Here is a 22,088-nt window from a genome sequence, read left to right as displayed (position 1 = left end):
AGTTGGGCTCCTCCACTTGATCAATGTCCATAGGCCCTCAAGGAGTCCTTTTCTTCCCCAAGAGCTGGTATATACTTAATTCAATTGGATGTAAAATTGTTTTAATTTCTTCCCAAGTAGATTTATTGGCACACTCCTCTACTGTGGGATTGGGTCATGGTTATTATTTTCTCTATCTTTATGTTTTCTCCTCTCATTAATGATTTTATGAGGTTGTACTTCCATGATTCTATGTGAGGGGAATCAAAACTTTGCAATATCTTGTCCACCATATTTAAGGCATTCCTTGAATTTACCACAAATGGGCCTACCTCATGAGGGAGATGGAAAGTTATGACTACATGCTTGGAAGTGAACTATACATTATCACTATTGAGCCTTTGTCTTATGTACTCCAATGCAAATATGTGAGTATTCAAGAATGTTGGTAAATGATAATGTTTGTCCTCGAATCTATAAACCCTAATGACTGTATATTCCTAGAAAAGGTACCAATCACCTATTCTAGTGACAGGAGTGAATTGCAACTTCTCCCTAAGGAAATGGGTAGCTATGGGTAAAAGTTAATCATGCAAAAAGGTATAGACAACTCGCATGAATGACGACACATATTTTAAGAAACCTTAGTTATTTTTTGGTTTTCTGACCATGTACTCATAAATAGGTAATAGGGAATTATGTTCATCCACCATATTGGGTTTTAGGTCTTCAAGGTGGGAATAATTTTGGTGAATAAATATGTGGACCAGGTAATCTTGGTACCAAAAAGACCTCCCTTCTTCAAATTCTATCAGTTGGGAATGAATCTCATTAGACAAGAACTACGGAAAATAAAATTTTGTACAAGCCTGTAGATTTTAACCCCGTATAGAAATTACCTGCATACAAATTATAAAACACAAAATATAAAAATTGCGAGAGAATAACACATATACACAGAGATTTTCCCCTGGATCCCAAAATTGGGACTACCAGCTTTATTTTTCATTATTTTCGTTTCAATGTTACAATACATATTTATACATGCCGAAGCATCCAATACCATGGACTGAAAACCATCGCGTCCAAAACCATGTGCAAAAATCATGCACAAAACCATTGGTAGGTCCGCCCAACCTAACATAGGGTCCAAAACCAAAATTTTCTGGGATGCTGCCCCGGACCCCATAGAGTGGGGTTACATGCACCCCTCAAACTCCCTGTGACTTTGCTCACTACGTAATCGACGCAATGAAGGGGGGGCTCCACCCCCCCTCTAACCCCCTGGTTAACTACATGGGTTAGTCGTGGAAAGAATAGAACACAACCCAACATTCTCCCACTTGTTGTTTTCTTTCCACAGGGGACCACAAGAGAGCTTAGTCATTTATCGAGCCCTGCAATGCCCATTGTTTCTCTACACCAAGAGCACTTCTCAGAGCTCATAGATTTTTTCAATTCATCTGTAGTATTCTTCAAAGTGTCCACCTTTACCAACAAAACCCTTTTGTCTTCTATCATATCCCTCACAAAGTGATACTAAACATCAATGTGTTTTGTCTTTGAATGGTAAGCAGGGTTCTTTGCCAAGAAAATTGCACTTTGGCTATCACAGTCTATCCTTATAGCTCCCTATACTAACCCCATACTTGAACATAATCTCTGTAACCAAACTGCTTCCTTGCTTGCATGAGTGGCTACCATGTATTCTGCCTCTGTAATTGATAGTGCCACTACATATTGTTTCTTACTCGTCCAAATGACGACACCTCCAAATAGGTTAAACACATACCCACTTGTAGATCTTCTCTGATCCGGATCTCCAGCCCCATCTGCATCAACAAAGCCACAGATATCCAAAACTCTGTCCAATCCTAGTCTTCCTTGGTAGCACAAACCATAATCAATAGTGCCACACAAATACCTAAAAATCGGCTTCACTATTTTCCAATGCTCCTTCCTTGGTTTTGACATAAACTTGATCAATACTCCCACTGCATGTGCAATGTCTGGTCTAGTACAGACCATCGCATACATCAGGCTATTGACTGCACTTGCATATGGAACACAGGACATATCCTCTTCCTCTTCTTGTGTCTTGGGACACTGTTCAGCGGATAAATTTACACCTACAGGAATAGGAACCTTCACCATTTTACTATAATACATATTCTCAACATACTTCCTCTGGTTTAACCAGATCTTCCTCTTTGCTCGATCTCTTTTAATTTCCATGCCCGGAATATAGTTTGCAGCACCAAGATATTTCATATCGAATTTGAGGACAATTGGGTCTTCAAATCCTGGATAATTTCTTTGTCATTTCCAACCAGCAACAATCATCCACATACAAGACCAGATAAATAACACGGTCACCAATTAATTTACAATACACACATTGATATGCTTTTCTTCTGGTGAAGCCAAGTATCCATATAAATGTATCAAATTTCTGATACCACATCCTTGGTGAATTTTTTAACCCATACAAAGACTTCTTTAACTTGCATACCAGTTATTTCTTACCCTTCACCGTAAAGCCTTCAGGTTGCTTCATGTAGATATCCTCTTCCAAATTCCCATGAAGAAATGTTGTCTTCACATCCATCTATTCTACCTCAAAATAAAAAGCTGCAGCAACAGATAAAAGTAATCTAATTGAAGTTACCTTGACAACAGGAGAAAAAATATCACCAAAATCAATTCCCGACACCTGGGAATAACCTTTTGCTAGCAACCGAGCTTTGTATTTCTCCACCTTTCCTTCTGCATTTGTCTTCTTCTTTAACACCCATTTGCTGCCAATGGGTTTCCTTCCAAACGACAACTCCACCAGATCCCAAGCCTCATTTTTGTGCAAAGATTCCATTTCATCAACCATTTTCTCTTTCTATAGTTTTCCATCCTCTGAATTTATTGCTTCCTTCACAGTTCTGGGATCATCATCAGTAATAGATAAAGAAAAATTTGAACAGAAAGTAGATGGACTATACCTTTCTGGATGCCTTCCTTCTCGAATTGATCTTCGCACACCCAGAGTTTGTGGCTCTTCATCTTCTGATCCTCCTTTGTTGTAGAGTCTGATTCTTCCTCCTTTAGCTCAGACTCTATCTTCTCAGGTTCCTTTGGTTGGACTTCATGTTTAATAACATCTTTCACCTCTCTAAACACCACATCTCAGCTATACACAACCTTCCTTGTTACTGGGTTCCAAAGCTTATAACCCTTTAAACCATCCTTATACCCAATAAAGATGCACTTTTCAGATTTACTATCCAACTTGGTTCGTTTCTCCTTTGGAAAATGTACATATGCATCACATCCAAACACCCTTAGATGTGAAAGAGAGGGTTTCTTACCAATCCATACCTCTTGTGGAGTCTTATCCTCCAACGCTGATGAAGTTGATCTGTTGACCAAGTAACTTGCTATCTCCACCGCCTCTGCCCAGAATTCCTGTCCTAACCTGGCACCACTTGGCATGCTTCTTGCCCTTTCCATCAACATCTTATTCATTCTTTCTGCAGCTACATTTTTTTGAGGTGTATATGGAGTAGTCTTATATTGTGCTATACCACACTTCTTACAGAATTTTTCAAATTCCTTACTGCAAAACTCTCCACCGTTATCTGTCCTTGGTACCTTTATCTTCTTCTCTGTCTAGTTTTCCACCAGAGCCTTAAATTATTTAAACCTATCGAAGACTTTAGATTTCTTCTTAAGGAAATATATCCATGTATTCCTTGAGAATTCATCTATAAATGATACATAGTACATAGACTTACCTAGTGATCGAACCTTCACAGGTACAAATACATCACTGTGCACAAGTTCTAAAATATGTTTCGCCCTCTTACCACCAGAGAGGAAACTCACCCAATTCTGCTTCCCATATACATAATTTTCACAGAAATCAAAATCTAGAGAGCTATTACTCATACCTTCTACCATACCTTTACCATGAAGTATTCGAAGGCCCTTCTCTCCAATATGTCCAAGCCTTTGATGCCATAACATGGTCTTCTCTCCAGAGATCACTAGATTTTCTACTCCACTTTCAAGAATCATAGAATTGTTGCACGCATCAACAACAGTGCTACCTTGCAGCTTGTACAAAGTTCCAATCCAAAATCCCCGCATCAATACTAGTGCTCCCCGAACCATCTTGCATGTATCCTTCTCAAACACTGTTTTTACACCTACATCATCCAGCTTGCTTACAACAATCAAATTTCTGACTAATGCAGGAATATGCAGAACACCCGGAAGTGTTCTAACCCTTCCACCTTGCAACTTCAACTTTACTTTTCCATGACCAATGATTCTAGCCTTCTTTTCATCCCCCAAGAAGACATCACCACCATTATATTTCTCATACTCGCAGAACCACTCTCTATGGGGAGTGAAGAGAAAGGATGCACCTGTGTTAATCAACCATGCCTCATGATCTACATATGTACTTGAAGAAGCCAAGTACACATCCCCACCTTCATCTGAGGTGGTTTTCACCTCTACAGAAGGAGCATCATCATATCCCTTTCCTTTAGCAGGAGCTTTAGAATTACAATCCAATTTGTAGTGCCCTTCCTTTCCGCATTTCCAACACACCACCTTTACAGGTTTTCCTAGATATTTAGATCTACCTCTAGATTTAGATCTCCCACTCGATGACTTATTTTTGTTTCTGTTCTGGGACCATCCTCGTATAGACAAGGCATCACCATTATGGCTCTCCATATTTTTTCGTCTTATCTCCTCCGTCAGCAAGGATGAGACTATTTCATCAAACTACAAGGTAGTTGTATTGCTACCTATTGCAATAACCAGACTATCCCACGAATCTGGTAGCGAACGCAACAAATGGATGCACTTATCTTCATATGAAATTTTAATATCAATAGATGATAACTGGCTTACCACAGTATTAAATGCGTTCATATGCTCTGTACCGAGTCTCCATCTTTCATCCTCAGGTTATACAGCTTTTTCCACAAGAATAGTTTATTCACCAGAGACTTAGATTGGTACAAAGTCCCTAACTTGTCCCACAAAACCTTAGCTGTAGCTTCCCCTGATACATTCAACAATACTGAACCTGAGACACACAATCGTATTGTGCTCTTTGCCTTCTGATCTAACTTCTTCCATTCTTCATCAGACACTCTTGTTGGTTTAGTACCCGGATCTACCGCGATCCACCAACAGATCCTCCATCTTGAGTTTCCACAACTCAAAACTCTGAGCATTAAATTTATCGATCTCTATCTTTCCACTGCTTGCCATCTTCTTTCACCACTAGAATTGATCTTGCAGATCTCCCACTGAGCAGGGTCTACCATAGGCCCGAGTGAAACCCCTCAGCAACAAAGGCATCCCCTTGAAGCCAAAACAACTCTGATACCAAATGTAGGTTTTAACCCCGTACAGAAATTACCCACATACGAATTCTAAAACACAGAAAATAAATAATGTGAGAGCATAACACATAAAACACATATACATAGAGATTTTCCCCTGGATCCCAAAACCGGGACTACCAGCTTGATTTTTAATTATTTTCCTTTCAACGTTACAATACATATTTATACATGCCAAAGCATCCAATACCATGGACCGAAAACCATCACGTCCAAAACCATGGACCGAAAACCATCATGTCCAAAACCATGTGTGAAAATCATGGACAAAACCATAGGTAGGTCTGTCCAACCTAACATAGGGTCCAAAACCAAAATTTTCTAGGGCGTTGCCCCAAACCCCATAGAGTGGAGTTACCTGCGCCCCTCAAACCCCCTGTGACTCCCCCCGCTATGTAATTGGCGCAACAAAGAGGGGGCTCTGCCCCCCTTCTAATCCCCCAGTTAACTACATGGGTTAGTCGTGGAAAGAATATAACACAACCCAACAAAGCCTTAGTGGCTGAGTGACACAAGGTGACTAAGAAGCCTAAGATCATCTCAGTGATATGAAAATTGGTACTGAGATTGAGGACTTGGGAAATCATAGAAAAATATATTTTTGGCATTGAATAAAAAACCAACATGGGGTAGGGTGGATGCCCAAAAGGAGCAACAATTCCTTCTTTTACAAACCCATTGACCATTTTTTTCTTTATCTCTGTAGAAAGCGCCTTCCATTGCTCTTCGAGTATTTCTTTATCCAACCTTTGCATACTAGACCTATCTAGAAATGAGATCATATCTGCAATGACTACTGGTGTTATTTTGATTATTTCCTTATCTCCTTGAGATGAGATAATAACTTTTTGGTATGGAAAGTACCAACTAACAAACTATGATACTATTTTTGGAACATGATACACTTGTGGAACCACTACTAGGACTAGGTTTAATGTAGATAAATTCGTGTGGTCCTATATTATATTACAAGTAATTTGTACCAAATGGATAGATTTCCACATGTTATAACTATTTATAAGTGGGTCTCGGACATTTTCATCACCATCATAGAAGTCAGGGTATTTGGATTTCTCAACCATTGGGACATCAAAAGATCTTGGAACAGATGAAGAGCCCATCGAAAATATGGGATTTGCTGACAAGTGGACTAGTTGACTAAGGTAGAGTGAAGAAAAGGGAAACGATGAGAATTGCATGTGTGATTGACTAGCCAATTAGTAAGTTCCACATGGCTAATAGAGATTGACCAGTGAGGTGAAGGGGAACTTATTTAAAATTTTGAGTTGGCTAGCTAGCGCATGAAAATATAAAATTAAGGGTTTTGAGCAATTTATGCTGGAATTTGGCCAATTTTGGGGTGAATTTAGCTTATAATCACACTCAAAGTATTAATTGGACCAAGGTAGGGATTTATTTGCTAAAAATAACATTTTATCAAGTGAGATGCATGTTTTCTTCATGGTGAAGGGCTAGGGTTTCTTTTAAAACTCAAATTCTCTCGTATTTGACTCGAGCAAGGGTTTAAATAGGTCAAATTGAAGGAATGAATGTGAATTAGCCATTTTTATGTGAAACATTGAGCTTGAAATGGTCTCCAATGGGAAAATTGAGCTTACATGTGGGAGGATGACTTGAATGTTGAATATGACTAAATGGCGATAAAAATGGGCCCATGTGCCCTTTTGTAAAAAGATTTCATAGCACATGTCAAGACTTCATTGGGTACAAAATTTAGGGCTTACATCCTATGATGTCAGTATGATAGGTGGGTCCTACCACATGTCTCTAATTTGGCACCATCTGGAAAGTAGTGAGTGGAATACGAGGTGACATGACATGGTGATGCAGAACATTGTAATGCATATGTGGGGAATTGAATGTGGCACAAGTGATGAGGTAGGAGGGTGTGCATGGCAGGTGACATGGAGGCCAATGTGTCACCTTCTACATGCCCCCAAATATGGAAATGGAGAATTCATTATCAGTGTGGGAGGCACACGAGGAGGCCACATGGCCCCTCTACAACCATCCACCGAGTTAACGCTCAAACAGGTTCTTGATGTGGGGTGCCATGGGCTATTAGATTACCCGACACACTCAACGTTAGATATGCATGCCTGCAAGTTTCTCTACGCACTCGACGAAACTTTGTTGTCGTTCACCCAATCATGGTGTTGTGTCGGTGCTTGCCCGTCAACAACTGCTGAGTGGGGTTTTTCACATTGCCCAAGCATACCAATAACTTGTGCCTCATCAACCAACTTTTTAGAGTGTTTGTTCAAATTTCCTCTTAGATCTTTGGCTTCTTCTGGTCATCTTCTAGCTTTGGAACATTGAGGATAAACTTTCTGAGGGGTGGTTCATTTTGGCACTAACATCGGCTCCATGGGGGACAATAGGCCCTTATGGATTATTAATAAATTTCAGTTCCAGTGCCTTTGATGGGCTGTAGAGTCTCCTTCAAAACAAATTCTTTCTTCCTCTTATAACTTTCTTATTGAAAAATGGAAAATTACAACAGTCAAAGAAAAACTATTGAAATGAAAATCTTAAAAACAATATATGTTTCTTCTTCCCCACTCGCCCCCCCTTTTTAGAAGAAATTAAGTGAAGAATTTCTTTAGGAAACTACCATTGACAAGATTCCCAGATAGATCTCCATTGACAGTCTCAATCTGACAAGTTTTTTATCTTGGACTTCTTGTACTTGGAATGGACCAATTTAAAGGTTGTCAAATTTCCCATGCTTTCTTTTGTCTATTCGGATTGTGTCTCATTTCACCATCAAGTATCCCATTTGTATATGTCATTCCTTTTCTCTCTTATAAAAAACAACTTTCATTCTCTGTTGATAAGCTTTAGTCCTACTTAAGGTTTCTTCTCTTTTTTTTTAACCTCTATTAGCTGATATATCCTTTTTTGCATTGGATTGGTGTCTAATTCCTCTTTTTGCATCAACTTCATTATGAGTGAGGTAAGATTCATTGGAAAGATAAAATTTGTTCCATAAACTAGTTGATAAGGAGAAATGGCAATGGCCCTTTTGATGTTCATTTTGTCTTCTTAGAGTACATATTTAAGATTGGAATCTCAACCTTTTTTTCTTTTTTTTTCTTATGTTCAACATCCTTTTGATTATCCTTATAAGATTTTTGTTAGAAGACTCTACTAGTCAATTTCCTTTAGGATAGGAAGTTGTGGAATGTACCAATTCTACGTCATAGTATTGGAATAATTCTATCATCCTATCTGACCAAAAATCTTGGGTATTATTTGTAACCAACCTCTTGGGACACCTAAATCTTGAAAGAAGGCAGTCTTCTAGGAATGCGTTAATCACATTTTCATTAGCCTTTCGAGTCATCATGGCTTCATCCACTTAGTGAAGTAATAATTTCCTGTAAGAATATACCTGTATTGATCACTTGAGCTAGGGTGTATCTCTCCAATGAAGTCTAATCCCCATTGTTGAAATGGAGCTTGAAATTTAATGGTCTTCAATGGTAGATATTTTGACTTCTATTTGCCTGCGAACATCTCACACATGCTCTAACAACTTCATTGGTATATTTGAAAAGTGAAGGATAATAGTATCTGTTATGGCCTAAATCTACCTCAGGCTGAGAAAGGCAGGTCTAGGGTAACATCAAACCATGCTTAACCTAGTAGCTAGCACTACCAGGTCAAGAGAGGGCTCTCTCCTTATCAATCTCAGGAAAATATAGCAAATGAGGCTTGAGATGCCTGATGTAAAAACTAATTTTAGGCTAGGTATATGTTCAGAGGAGTTTGATTGAGTTTTATGTTGGTTTGTTGGATCAAATGTGAAAGGCAGTTTTGGGTCCGGGGAATGAACTCAGTCTTGCAAAGGTTTCTGTGGGAGAGATAGGCAGATGCTTTAGTACCTTTAATTTAGTGAAATGGAGAGTCTTAAGACTAGTGAGAAGTTGGAGAGGGCATGGAAGTGTCATGAGTCCTCTTCAAACAGTAGAAAACATGTAAATCTAAACAAACCCTAAGGTAGAGCACTGTAACATTAATGATTTCCACCTTTATAATTGATTCATTTAGTTAAGCTGAAAAGAGAGAGATAATGGCACACATAGACACATGATAAATTGAATCATATAAGGAAAAAAAAAACTAAATCACCTTGCCACAAGAATCCCACAAAATGTTGCAAACCTTGGTCTATTTCCTTGCCAAAGTGCAGAGATGAATGTGCAATAATGCTCAAAGCATTCACAAGAGTCCAACCTTTACAAATGACTAAGAAAGTACAAGATATAGGCAAAAAACCACCCATGCTAACCTTTAGGGGTTGAATCCATGAGTCTAGGAGCTATTTCAATAAGATCTAAACTAGGAACTGAAAAATAGGCAGTGGAACAGCTTGCCTGTAAAACTATGGAAACTGATTTATTTAGTTCAAAACCACCTATACATGATGTATCTACCTCCTTGAGTCAATTTTCATCATTTTTACATCAAAGTACATCAATTTACATCATGAGTTTGACCATGAGAGAGAAAAAGTCAAACAAAGAAAAAACTAGGCGAAAATTTTGAGTTTTGAGCAAAATTGAGCAAATTGTGCCTAATGCGCAGCGCCATCTGCCTAATGCACAACGCCTTTTCCCAACTGAATTTGCAGGCCTTCCTCTTCACAAAATTTGCTCCAAGTTGGCTTGTTGGAAAGGTCTATCTATCTAATTTCTAGGACAGGTGGAATTTTTGAATTTGGTGTCCATTTTCCCATCCAAAAATCAGTTCTCCCAACACTGCTTCCTATGGGTCCAAAAAGTGGCAGAGAGGGCATTTTTGAGGTGTTTTTTCCCTTTTGGTGACCCAAAACTCCTCCAAAATTCATGAAATTTTCTAGGTTTTCATATTTTTTCATGAGAAATCCAAAAATGTAAGCCATTCCTCAAAATTCCTTACCATCTCAATGCACAACGCCAGTGGCGCTGCGCATCAGAGGAAAATCCATGTGTATTGCAATTAAAATTTTGAAAATGACAAAAAGTTCTCCAAACTTCTCCAAAATTGGCAAGAGGCAAGGTCATTAACTACTTTTCTAGACCAAGGAAGCTTTAGCCAAGATTCTAAGTTTATCTAGCTCCCTTTTGGATTTTAAGGCTCTCTTTAGCTTGGATTTTAAGTTTCTTACCCTTGTCTTGCAGATTTTATTCCGGGGCAAGTAGTGATAAGCCATGTGGCACAACATGTTCTTTTCCTTGTTTTCCTTGTCTAGCAGCTTCTCAAGGTGAGCATTCACCTTTTCCAACACATATTCCTAGTCATTGTTCTTTTGTTCAATCGACTTGCCTTTTGCCTTCTTGGACTTTTGCTGGTTTTCTTTAATGACTTGCAGCTCCAAGATTTCTTGTTTGTCCTCCAATTGCTTGTTTTTTTGCTCAAGGAAGTTGATAATCCACTTAGCCCTCTCAAGGTTAAGTGATAAGGCCTGGATGTCAGCTTCTTTCTCTCTAATGACCTCCTTGAGCCTTGAGTTTTGGGAGATCAAATCAGTGCCCTCTTCCTCAATCAAAATGAAATCTCTGTCTTAGCCTTCAGAAGGCCCTTCATCATGAAATGGTTTCTTTACTCTATCCTGTACCTGCTCTATTGAAGAAGAAGGCAAATCCCCTTTCACCCCAAGTGAAGATAACATTTTCCTATTGTCCGGTGAAGAGAATGAGACCCCTTCCACTCCTGATGGAGATAATACTTGTTTTGCAGCTGCAAAAAGTCTTCTTGTCCCATTTTCATAAGAGATAAATACAGGAATGTGAGCCTCTTCAGTTTTGCTTTCATGCTCTCTTTGTTTCACAGAAGGTCTAGCTTCCTCTTGAGGTTCTGTAAACATTTGAGGTGCCTTGAAAATCTCATGGACAATGAAGGTTTCCCATGGCACTCCCAACTGAGTCAACTGATGCGAAACAACAATTTTGGTGACAGCAAAGTGATATATACTATTGAGTTGCTGTGGGTAGGGTTTCCTCTTTGCAATTACAGTCATCCTCTCTATGTTTTTGCAAATGAAGTAAGGTATGCTCATCATTCCAACCTTAGTAAAATGCATAAGCAACCTGATATGATAAGCATAGAGTCGGGAGAACCTTCCCTCACATGTGAAGTATTTAATGATGAGTTTCATTAATGGCACATACCAGTCCTCCAAAAACTTGAAAGGAAACACCCTACCCAATTGGCTATGATATCTAGCTTTAATGTAGGGTTCATAGTTTTGTTTGCTGATATTTTGTCTCTTGTTCCATCTTTCCCCCACATCTGGCATCCTAGTTGCTTCTGCAATAATGGCTGGTGAAAGAGTGAAGTTGATGCCAGCAAGCTGTACCATATTGTCCTCCATGTTGATGACAAATTTCCTAGCCAATTCATGATGATACTTAACCCTCTCTACCATCTCACAAAACTCAAAGCAAGATTGGTATCTGAAACAAGTGGTCGCAAGAGGACAAGCAAGAAGTTCAGCAATATTAATAGGCTCCTCTCTGATGATCTTCCCACTCTTGTGAGGTCTCCTAGGCTGTAAATTTCTGTCTCCTGAACTGTCACTTTGTGTTTCTTTCTCATAGCTTGAGTCATTGTTTCTTGCCATTGTGCTTGTTTTAGGGAAAATGATGAAATGAAGGTATGATGAAAAATGGTGATGAAAGAGGACAATAGTGATGAGTATAAAGAGATTTTACTCTTGGGAGATGAAGTTGGGGAGTGAAGTGAATGATTTTGGGAAATTAGGGTTTAGTGAGGGATTTAGGGTTTGGTGAGGTAAATTTTTGATTTAGGGGAGTAGGGTATGAGAAAATGAGATGAATGAAGTGTATTAGGGTAAATAAAGAGTGAAAATGGGTTTGATGAAGTTTTTGTGAGGGTGGGATGAAAATTGCACAATTGGATGGCAAACAATGAAGAGAAACTAGGGTTTCATTCTTCACATCCAACATCTATGTAAAACACCAATGTGACTTCAATTTCAACCTTAGGAGGATGAGTACTTACTTGTAGAGGGAAAATGCAGCAAATTTGAGGTTTTTTGAGCAATTTGCATGATTTGGGATGATTTGGAGCAAACTAGATTGATGTGCAGCGCACTGAGCCCAATGCGCAACGCCCTCCTGATGCGCAGCGCCAGTTCAAATTTACACTGAAGTTCTGCCTCTGATGCGCAACGCCTGCCTGATGCACAACGCACTGCCTTTGATGCGCAATGCTAGGTCAAGTTGCCTTGAAAACAGGGTTTTTTGCTTCTTTGACTCCCAAATCGCGATTTTGGTGCTCCAAGAGTAAATTTGCATAATGAAATGACCAAGAGGACCCTTTTCACTTTAAATATGAATGACTCTAATTTTTCATTCATCTCAAACCCACTTTTCTAATGTTAAAGTCACTTTTGGTTTTGAACTCTTTTTTTCCATTGAAATTGACTTTTCTTAATCATTTGACAAACTGATGCATAATGCTTGTGTTTTTGCTTACAGTAGCTCGAGTTGGTGTAAGAGCCCTATCCTAGGGTCTGCTAACAGATTCAATTTCTTCCGAAATTAAATTCTATAAGAGGCTTTAACTTACCTACTTACACGGCTTTTAAACAAATAAAATTTTATCATTTAAATTATAATCAACATAAATTAAGGTGAATATTTCATTCTAATTAACTTTACAAGAGTAGTCTATGGAGGAATACCTATACCGGTGGCTGATGGAGATACCCTTGTCCTACTGCTCCTGCTGAACGCTCCTCTTTACGAACCCAATCGGATTTACCTCCCAACCAACTAGGAAATAATCCCTAGCCCAGGAAACCTCCACAGGTTCCCTAGCCCTCCGAGCCCAAGTCCAACCAGATGTAGTGTGTGTGTCCAAATGAAAGATTCAGACCAAGATAACAATACTCCCTCCTCTCAACAACCCAAGAAACCTTCACAGGTTCCTAAGGTCTCCAAAAACACAACAATTCCAAACAATCACAACCAACCCCCACAATCATAAGCAAGACCCAACCTCCCCTTTTCTCCCTTCCCCCTTCCCTTTTTATACCCTCCTTCCCTTCTCCATCTCAACCACCTCTCATTAGTGTCATTAACTTCTCATCCATCCTTACAATTGACTTCTCTTCTCCCAATTAAGCTGGGAGTACATTTGGAAATGTGACATGAATATAAAATTGGGAATTTAATGGGAAAGGACCATGTCTTCTCCCAAGTAAATCTGAAAAGTACATTTGGGAATGTGGGGTGAATATATATATTGATAGTTAAATGGAGAGGACTATGTCTTCTCCCAAGTAAATGTGAGGGTACATTGGGGAATGTGAGATGTAATTACATGGAGAGGACCATGTCTTCTCCTTCGTAAATGTGAGGGTACATTGGGTAATGTGAAATGAATATATATATTGATAATGAGATGGAGAGGACTATGTCTTCTCCAAAGTAAATGTGAGGGTATATTGGGGAATTTGATATGAATACATATATTTTGAAATAATGGAAGGAGACCATATCCTACCTAATATTCAATTTGAGAAGGTAAGTGGAGAATTTGAATAATGGAAATCATGAATTTAATATTAGACCAATATTTCTCAATATTTTCAGATAATGTACACATTAAAAAAATTTGTAGGATAAGATTTAAGTGGGGCATTACATACACCCCTCCTTCAGAAAACTTCGTCCCGAAGTTAAAATGAAAAGATGCAAGGAGTTTGAATGCATAGCAACCAGATAGAGTTATAGCAATAAAATCTAATAAGTCCGACAATGACATTTCTTCCAATCAAGAGTCTCCAACTGCTCTATATCCTCCTATCCACCCTGGCCTACTTCTGTCCCCACCCTATCCGTCCTCTGCTACTTTATTAGTGGCAATGGCCATACTAACTACTGATAAAACTGACATGGTCGAAGCGTCGAATACCTCGACCTAACTTCCCCAGCAGGCAACTGGCAATTGTCATCACACATCCAGGGGAGCGTGTCCAGCACTGCCCTCCCACGATTCCAGGTATCAGAGGATACACGGTAGGAAATGCCTCCACCCCTCCTGCAAAACTAGGGTTAATACCCTAATACAGACCACACTACAGAGCTGGTTGGACTTGTCATCGAATAATCCAGTCAGGTCGTCTTGCCACCTATCATTTTCATTTTACTCGTGTCATAAGAGTGCATATCAAGTAGATACCAAATGTAGTAAAATAATGTACATTATACCTTCCTCGTGAGATGTCTCATCCTTCTCTCTTGGCTATCATATAGTTCTTTTTCCCCTGTGGGTTGGCTCTCATTCATGCATTTATATAACAAAAAGACATATAATCATCACATTATCAAGTCTAGTATCCATGTGTCAATCTGGGAATTCTCACTAAGTCATTCATTTAAATAAATCATATCCACTTTGAGCTATATATGAATAATTCTGATAAGTTACGCACTAGATAATCCATCACTAAGTGAGTCATACATGTAGTCCATATACCAACCATTTCTATCATCAATATCAAATTTATCAACTAAGTCATATGAGTAGTTTTATGTGTCAAACCAAATGCATCGATATTACATAATGTTCATAAATGAATAACATGGAAATAGAATCTTAACATAGGTAGCTATCTAAGTCAAAATAGGCATCACAGATGCTCAAAAAGTGAGGGGTAGTCACGATGCATAGTCTCTACATCCTCCCAGGTAGCAGATCCTGGGCTATACTTGTCCCACTAGACCTTAACTTGGTCCACCGTGTGACGTCTGAGCTGTCGAACCCTACGGTCCAATATGCATAATGGTTCTACCATTACGATTCCCATGTCCGAGACCTGCAAGTCCTGCCAATTCAATTTGTGAGATTCATTAGAAACATAATGTCGTAAAACAAACACATGAAAAACATCATAAGTTTTATGTAAATGGGGCGGCAGTACAAGACGATAGGCAACTGGTCCAATCTTCTCTTTGATCCTAAGAGGCCCTACAAACTGAGGTCACAATTTCGTCCCCTTCCCAAACCAGATGGTGCTTTTGTTGGGCTGGATACGAATAAAAACTTGGTCCCCTACTTCATAATTGCAATCAATCCTATCTGAATCAGCATAACTCTTCTGTCTATCCTGTGCTTCCTTTAACCTTTGTCGAACCTGCTTTACCTGTTCCTCCATTTCTTGAACTAATTCTAGGCCAACTATCACTCGGTCCTCCAACTTTTCCCAACTCAACGGTGTCCTGCAATGTCTTCCATATAGAACTTGATAAGGAGGCATCCTGATTGAACTATGATAATTGTTATTATAGGCAAACTCTACCAATGGTAAGTACCTTTCCCACTGAGTCTAATTATCCATGACGTACATCCTAAGCATGTCCTCTAGAACCTGATTTACTCTTTCAGTCTGCCCATCTGTTTCTAGATGATATGCAGTGCTTAGGTTTAACTGAGTTCCCAGTGCTGACTGCAAACTTGTCCAAAACCTAGATGTAAATCGGGAGTCTCTATCAGAAATGATCTTTGTGGGCAATCCGTGCAGTCGGATAACTTCATTGACAAACACTCGTGCCACATCCGTAACATCGTAAGTGTCCCTTACTGAGACGAAATGGGTACTTTTGGTCAATTTATCAACTATAACCAATATAGCATTGTGCCTCTGGGAAGTGAGTGGCAAACCCACCACAAAATCCATGGAAATTACTTCCCATTTAGATGTAGGGATGTCATGAGGTTGTAGGAGTCCTGCTGGATGGCGATGATCAGCCTTCACTTGCTGATATTCAAGACATTTGGCGACAAACTGGACTATGTCATGCTTCATGCATGCCCAAAAGAAGAGTTTCCTTGTGTCTGCGTACATCTTCTTTACCCCAAGATGTGCACAATAGAGTTCTCTACGAGACTCTCCGAGGATGGTTTCTCTTATAACCCCCTTCCTTAGGTATGTACATTCTCCCTTGGAATCTCAATAGCCCATCTAGTTCAAGGACATATCCTTCAAAATTTGGTTCTATTTGTTTCCCATTCTGGATAGCTGAGATGACTTTCAGATACCAACTATCTTCAAAGAGTTTCTCCAATATCTGCTCCCTTAAATTTACCTTTAAGGCTACTAGGGACAAAGTTCGTGGCCTCCTGCTTAGTGAATCTGCCACTACATTCTCCTTTCCCTTGATGTATGAGATTTCAAAATCATATTCACTCATGAATTCGCTCCATCGCCTTTGTCTGGCGTTCAAATCCCTTTGAGTGAAGAGATGCTTTAGGCTTTGATTGATCTGTTCTTAACTCAAATCTTATCCCAATGAGGTAGTGTCTCCATAGCTTCAAGGCTAACATTACTGCTGCCAATTCTAAGTCATGGGTAGCATATAACTCTTCATGCTTCTTTAATTTTCTAGAAGCGTAAGCTATTACCCCACCTTCTTGCATCAATACTGCACCCAATCACTGCGTTGAAGCATCGGTGCAAACAGTGAAGTCTTTTCTCATGTCTGGTACTTGAAGGATCGGTGCACTAGTTAGTAACCTCTTCAGCTCTATGAATGCAGTGTCACATTCATTTTTCCATTCATACCTAACCCCCTTTCGTTGTAATGTGGTGATGGGTTTTGCAATCCTTGAAAACCCTTCTACAAACCTGCGATAATACCTAGCTAGCCCCATAAAACTACGTACCTCATGGGAATTTTTTGGTACTGGCCAATCCATTATGGCCTTCACCTTTTCCGGGTCAACTGAAATCCCTTCTCCTGAAATGATGTGCCTAAGGTAATGGACTTTCTTCTGAAAGAAGGAACACTTTGACAATTTCCCATACAATTGATTTTCCCTTAAACAAGTCAATACTACCCTTAGGTTCTTTTCATGCTCCTTTTCATTCTTGGAATATATAAGAATGTCATCAAGGAAGACTTTCACAAATTGGTCCAAATACTTCCTGAACACACCATTCATGAGGCTCATGAATACTACTGGTGCATTGGTTAAACCGAATGGAACATCTACGAACTCATAGTGCCCAAACCAAGTTCGAAATGCAGTTTTTGAGATGTATTCCTCCTTTATCCTCAATTGGTGGTACCCAGATCATAGATCGATTTTTGAGAAAACCGCTGCCCCCTTCATTTTATCAAATAAGTCATATATTCGAGGTATTGGGTACCTATTCTTTATCGTGGCTCTGTTTAAGTCTCTATAATCTATGCATAGCCGCAAGGAACCATCCTTCTTCGTGACAAAAATTACTGGTGCACCCCAAGGGGAAATACTAGGTCTGATCAATCCCAAGTCTAAGAGCTCCTTTAACTACATCTGCAACTCACAAAGCTCTGGAGTTGTCATCCTATAGGGTTTCTTAGATATTGGTTCTGCACCTGGTTTCAGATCAATGGTGAAATCAATCTCTCTTATAGGAGGTAATCCAGGCAATTCCTCTAGAAAAACATCCTTGAATTCTACCAAAACTGGATGTTGATCTAGGGAAGGTTCCTTCTGGTCACTTACCGTCTTGACCAAATACAATTTGAAACCTTGTCTGAGACAACGTTTTACCTTCATCATGGATGTGAATCGTAGGGGAACTCCCCTCTTGATTCCACAAATCTCAATTGGCCTACCTTCATCATCTAAACAGATCACCTTCTTCTTGAAACAGTCTACCAAAGCTCGATGAGCTTCTAGCCAGTCCATTCCAACAATTACATCATACATTCCAAATTCTGTGACGTATGCCTTCAACTTAGTCATACACACCCCGAGGTTTACCTGAAATTGGTCAACACTAGGCCCTACTGCTTGTTTTATTCCAGAAGCCATCTCAACTTGTTTAAAGTCATCATGCTCATAGGCTGCCAACCCACATTTTTCTAATGAAACTAGTGAAATGAAACTATCTGTAGCACCAGAGTCAAACAAAATTTTAACTTTTACTTTGTTTATCATACCTGAGGTTTCTACCATGGCAGATTGGTGTTCAACTTGTTGATTGTCAACAGTAGCATAGATTCGGTGGTGGCTACCTGCTCTACCCATTGGTTCTTTTCCCTCTCTTCTATTGTTACCGGTTCGAAACTCAGGGCAGTCCCATTGGTAATGAGGTCCTCCACATCCCCAACAAGTGATGCGTGGTGGACCTTGAACCGAATGTTGTGGAGTTCTTTGGAAAGAGTTTCTTCCCTTGGAACCCATGCCCCTAGTTGTTGTTCCTCGCCTATGACTTTGATTTGTACACGCCCTTGAAACTGTGGGTGAAGCTGCACTGGAAACCATTGAAATTCCTACTGCTGGTGTTCTAGGTATAACCTTGTTTCCATATGGTGGTGGCCTCCGACTTCCCTCCCTTGGGAAGGTACGAGGGGCCTTCCCCATAAACCCTATTTGACGTGGAAAGATGGCTCTGCCTTCACCCTTTAATTCTAGGTGTTCTTCGACATAACGAGCCTATTCTACAGCTTCTGCAACTAAGGATGGTTTCCACATCCGCACCATTGCCCTAATCTTAGGTCTCAATCCATACATAAAACGATCTGCTTGGCGCTGGTCAGTGTCCATGTAGGAGACGTACTTGACCAATTCAATAAATCGAATTTCATATTCTTCTACAGTACGACCTCCCTGTATCAGGGCATGGAAGGCTCCTACCTGTTGTTCTTCATAATACATTGGCAGGTACTTCTTCCTAAACCTCTCCTCAAACAATTCCCAAGTAACTGTGTCTGGAGTGAGGTGTAGTTGACACTCCAAGTTACCCACCAATTCAGAGAACTATCTCTGAGTTGGAATATTGTTATTTTGGCTTTGGAATTGGAATTGTAATCCCTTAGTGCGAAACACCTTCCCATCTCCTCTAACCAGGCTTGTGCATGCTCACTGGCACGACCTCCTGCAAATTCTGGGAGTTTAATATTCTGGAGCTCCCTAGTAATTTCCTCAACTGGAGGTATTCTATCATAATCTCTAGATCCCTCAGGGTTCCCTAACCCTGATGAAGGGTGTTCCCCTTCCATTTCATTTGTTTGGCGCCCTCTTAAGGTTTCATTAATTGCTTCCAGGGAACGCGGGATGAGAGTCAATTCTGGTGAAGGTAATGGGTTATTTGAAGGAGGTCCTTGTGAAGACTCTCCAAGCCCTTGGTTCCTTCACATCCTCACCATTTTTATTTGTTCAAAATCTGCACGATATCTAAGACTTATTAGCACTTATTCCTAGCATTTTCTTCCACACTCTAGATAGTCCATAGAGAACCCTAAGCAATAGATCAATTCAAGTTATGCCACTATGTATGTGATCACTGTAGCTCACCTATGACTCAATATTTTCGAGCCAAATCTTTTGATAAGAACAATGAACCATTTATACCGCAATGTGACTTGTTGCCATGTATAACCTTGTTTCCTAAAGTTGTGGATGTTATGATCTAAGTTGTCCATAGTATTTATCTAATATTTGATATACATGCCTTGTACATAAATGTTTTCTATGTTTCATTTTCATTTTATCTTAATTGAGTTGATATAGGCTAATATGAGCAAACAAACAAAAAACAAAAAAACATGGGCATGACATTGCGGTTCCAATTTTAATATGATGTAAGGTTCGATTCTACATAATGGCTTCATGAAAATCCTTATATTTAATAGCTCAATTTTTTTATTTTTTTTTTCACTTAAAACACGATTAACATTAATATTAAAGGACCATTAATTCCTATCTTAACACCTAATAAATAATTAATATTGATAATAATAAAAAAATATTACTTTGATTTTTCTAGTTGAGTTTACAAAAAGAGGTGAAAAAATTGAAACACTGAAGCAACAAATCACCAGAAATAAATATTTATAACCTCTTCTAAACACTCTTAAGTCCTTACTAAATTGGTCATATTCCAGATAAAGCTTATAGGTATAAAATGCTCATTTATCATCATTGTGCCATAAATATAGCAAAATGTTGATTTCAAACGCTATGAAATGACATATTTAAAACATTAACAAATTTGGCATTACTGAAATTCCCTTGATGCACGACCATGGGCTAAAAGCTCAAAACCTCTGCCAATGGAGTTCCTTTACAAGGCTCATACATCTCAAATAGTTTTTGAAGCTCAATCAATCGCTAGAGGGAATGCCTAACTTAATTGGAACCTAGTTCTAAGATCTTCTACGAAAGCACTCCTTTGTTCTTCTGTAGCCTTGGTCATTACTTCCCTGATCTGTATAATGACTGGCCAAGTCCAACTTAGATATGGTTGCCATCAAGTGCTTCGTGGGTCTAAATTGTTCTTACTCCATGCACCTTAGAAAAATTTTCAACCATTGAATAATAACAATTCTGATTTTCAACCATTTAGAACCAACAGTTGTTTGAACCATTTTGAACCTACTAAATCAATATTCAAGCTAAAATCCAGAACGACACTAAGGTCAATCAAAGAGCACCAGATAAGCATTTGCAAGGAGTTAGTGACATCCAAGAATGAAATCTGAATTGAAAGAAACCACTAATCTCAACAAAATCAAAGTCTAGACCACTGGAGACTTCCAAAATATCCATTAATTAAATTGAAAATTCATGGAGCATCAAGGGGAAAGCCCAAGCAGACTAGCATTGGAATATCGTTCGTGGTTGTGAAGGGCAACCAATGGTAATCTTTGCCACCAACATAGATGAACTCAATGGAAACACAAATAGCACAAATCGGGGTTAAGAGTAGCCTTTCAATTTGGTTTTCCTTTATTACACATAGAAGTAGTTTCATAGCTCAATCCATCCACTACAACATATTTATTACTAAGAATCAAGGCCCAGGAAAGATCCACCGATGCATGTCCTCAAGTTCGCCACAACAGAGGCTACTTTAGATCAATTCAAACATGTAATATTCAACCACATATAAGGGAGAAATAATTGAGTGGCAAATCTTCTAGCAATTTCATATGTCCATGGAAGAAGACGAGCTCTATTTCACAACCAGGAGATCCAGAGATTGAGTCAGATTTGCAGTCGAAGACCAAGGTATCCTCTAATTGAAATCAAGGTTTTTCTAAAACCCATTTAATCACCTGAGCATTGAGATTGACAAAAGGAAACTAAGAACCAAGGCACTCATGAAGATGAGGCCTGCCAATTTATCCATCAACGCACCACTAAGGCCATAGAATCAACTTGAGGATGTACAAAAGATAGATATTGATGTTGAACCCATGAGTTAAACTTTTTAAAATAATGGCATATTAGCTCTACAGTGAGTTTAGACATCATGCACGTTTCAAAAAAAAGCATGAGTTTCACTTCATTTCAATCTTTTTATGATAATGTTGATGTAAAAAATAGACTTAAAAGTTAAAACTATCTAGCATCGCTAGCTTTTGGAATCTTCTCATAAATATGGTGATTGTTATGCTTTCTTTTATGCAAAATTCTCAAAACAAGTTTGAAATAATTGATAATATGCCATATAACAGTTCATAAATAGAAAGGTTGTTTTAGTTATTGTTTGCGCATTATCTGTCCATTTATATCCTGGTCACTGGATACAGAAAATAGCAGCTCGAAAGGCTTTAGAATAACAGGCTCAGCTGGAAGCCCATGCAGAGACTGAAAATGAAGTCCATTCAGAGATTGAAAATGAAGTCCATTCAGAGACAGATAATGATGTGCTTTTTA

Source organism: Pinus tabuliformis, chromosome J (genome assembly GCF_031772625.1).
Source record: "Pinus tabuliformis cultivar Carrire ecotype Pingquan chromosome J, CPIR1, whole genome shotgun sequence".
Taxonomy (NCBI): domain Eukaryota; kingdom Viridiplantae; phylum Streptophyta; class Pinopsida; order Pinales; family Pinaceae; genus Pinus; species Pinus tabuliformis.
The sequence above is the reverse complement of the archived record's forward strand: the minus strand, read 5'-3'. Positions refer to the sequence as shown.